Raw genomic sequence first — 2,241 nt, 5'->3', positions numbered from 1 at the left:
TTGCCTGCCACCCGCCCCCCCCCCAATGCCTTTCCCTTACAAGTGCTGGACCCACAGGGCAGTGGCTCCATGTAGATCAACCATCTGGTAATACAAGGACTAACTAGAGCTGTGCTGCAAGACAACAATTTCCATGTTTTCTACAATGATCTACAACTGGTTATGATGTTTGTTCTGCCAGGGACATGTGGCTTTAGCTTCAGTTTATGTCAGTACAATAGCACAATTCTCATTTTAATAGCACAACTCTCATTTTAAAAGGAGTGGCCTGGAAACTTTAAAAAGTCAGCTGCAGACCATAATTTCAACCAAGCCTCGGAGCTAATGTTAGCTCAATTAGCTGTTAAAATCTGCCACCATTATCACTGTAAACTGCGTATGCATATGCAAGAACAAAAAGCTTGACATGCATAACAACATGTTGTCAAAAGGCAATTCATTTAAATTGTGCACTATATATATAAGTTTTATCCTGGTCTTCAGCAAAGCACAGTATATGAAGAATCTGTCCATTCTAAGGCTAAAGTAGACTTAATCTGCATACTGTTAGGCATGCTGTTCCCATGTCAGTTAAAGTAACATGATTATAATAACTGTCCTACGTACAGGTTGCAGGGTCAGTAGTTAAGTCACTCAGCTGAAGGATTGGGACATCTTGTTAATTCTGACTTATCTGCTCATGAACAAAGGTTAATGGGTCATTTTTATGTTGGCTGTCATAACAAGACTTGGCTGGCAGTGCATTACCGATTAGTCAACATTGATACAGGTGATTGACTGAGGAGCCTACGACAAGCAACAATGGCTGACGCTAATTAAAAACGGCATGGGAAGCTGTAGGCAAATGTTGGCGCAAGGCATCTTGGGATCAGCAGTTTGCTGCATGGGAATGCCAAAATCCACAGAATTTGAACATTTATTTAATAATCTGTCGACAAACAGAGGTAAGTCGTTCCTGGAATGGAAGGGGAACATGAAAATAAATCAACATTTTCCTGTGGAACAGAACGCTAACTAGGGACTCAAATGTTCCCTAAAGTGTGTTATAATTATTAAACCAAAAGAATGAAGACAGAAGATTTGTTCCAACGTTTCTGCTCACCAGTTTTGATTTCAGCTTTTTTAGGACTTTAACAAATAGGAATTGCAACAGCTACCTCACAAACATGTTTATGTTATGGAGACTTTCTTTCAGTCTCTTACTTTCACCTCTACTGTCCTCTGTCTTCTGCATGTTGCTGTGCTTCTAGCACGCCAAGTTTTGGCTTTCTATGTTAGTATCACTGTATGTGTGCTGGATAGAATGAATGTATCAGGGACTACAGTATATTATCACAGAGCTATCTTCAGTGAATTGAAGATAAACTGTGATTGTTATAGCAAGAGACAACCCAGGCTACCAAGGTTTGTTTTGTACACCCCCCATTTTGTGAATGGTATTTCTTTTCTCTCTCCTTCCCCATAGGTAAGATAGGACAGAACAGAGTTAGGTGCAGGTTAGGGAGTGTAACACAGCTGAGAAGGGTTTGATAATCACTGGAAAGGCGAATAGAGGAGTGTTTGTGCAATTCTATGAAAAATATACCATTGGGAACTGGGTAGAGGAATGAGGAAAGGAAAAGGCAGAGTAATTAGAGAAGTCAAAAGGTGAGCTGAGGAGCCCTCACCTTGTTTTTTAGTAACAATAAAAGCCTCACAAATCCACCTGGCCTTACCTCTGAATACATATTTTTCTCTGTGAAAAATCAAGAGGGCGTTTAATTCAACCCACGCGGGGCAGACTTAACAATTGCTCTCACGTGGAACGCAATTTCCTTGCTGTGGGAAATGATTGACAGATTGGATCCCCATGGTGTCAGGGGTGCAGCCACACCCCTCCTGACTAAGGCCGAAATTAGAGAACAGTAAGAGCTAAATTACACCTTAGCAAAGACCTCTGGCAAGAGGACAGGGAGAAAAGCATGATGAATGAGAAAAGGATCGGAACAGAAAGGTAGAGGGTGAGTGGCGTGGGAGCATGGAGACGATTGGAGCAATGGCTCGGAAATGCATTTGTAGCCACACACACAGACGCTGGTAGACACACAAACACACACCAAGGTAATGGGTCTGCAATACTATTGGAGTGCAAAGGGAGAGACACTTAAATGCCATCTCTACAGTTTGGATGCTATTTACTCACTCTCACACACACTCTCTCTCTCTCTCTCGCTCTCTCTTCCCCCCCCCCCCCCCCCCCCC

At 42.4% G+C, this 2,241-nt stretch overlaps 1 protein-coding gene and 1 long non-coding RNA gene across 12 annotated transcripts in view; one reads left to right on the top strand and one right to left on the bottom strand.

Moving 5' to 3' along the window:
• myt1lb (myelin transcription factor 1-like, b) overlaps positions 1-2,241 on the top strand; it is a 108,620-nt gene that overhangs the window by 54,437 nt on the left and 51,942 nt on the right. The gene's annotated exons all lie outside the window — the stretch shown is intronic.
• The window catches only part of LOC116669975 (uncharacterized), a 21,271-nt gene that overhangs the window by 18,888 nt on the left and 142 nt on the right, over positions 1-2,241 (bottom strand). The gene's annotated exons all lie outside the window — the stretch shown is intronic.

This window comes from Etheostoma spectabile, chromosome 20, assembly GCF_008692095.1.
Source record: "Etheostoma spectabile isolate EspeVRDwgs_2016 chromosome 20, UIUC_Espe_1.0, whole genome shotgun sequence".
Lineage (NCBI taxonomy): Eukaryota > Metazoa > Chordata > Actinopteri > Perciformes > Percidae > Etheostoma > Etheostoma spectabile.
The sequence above is the reverse complement of the archived record's forward strand: the minus strand, read 5'-3'. Positions and strand labels throughout refer to the sequence as shown.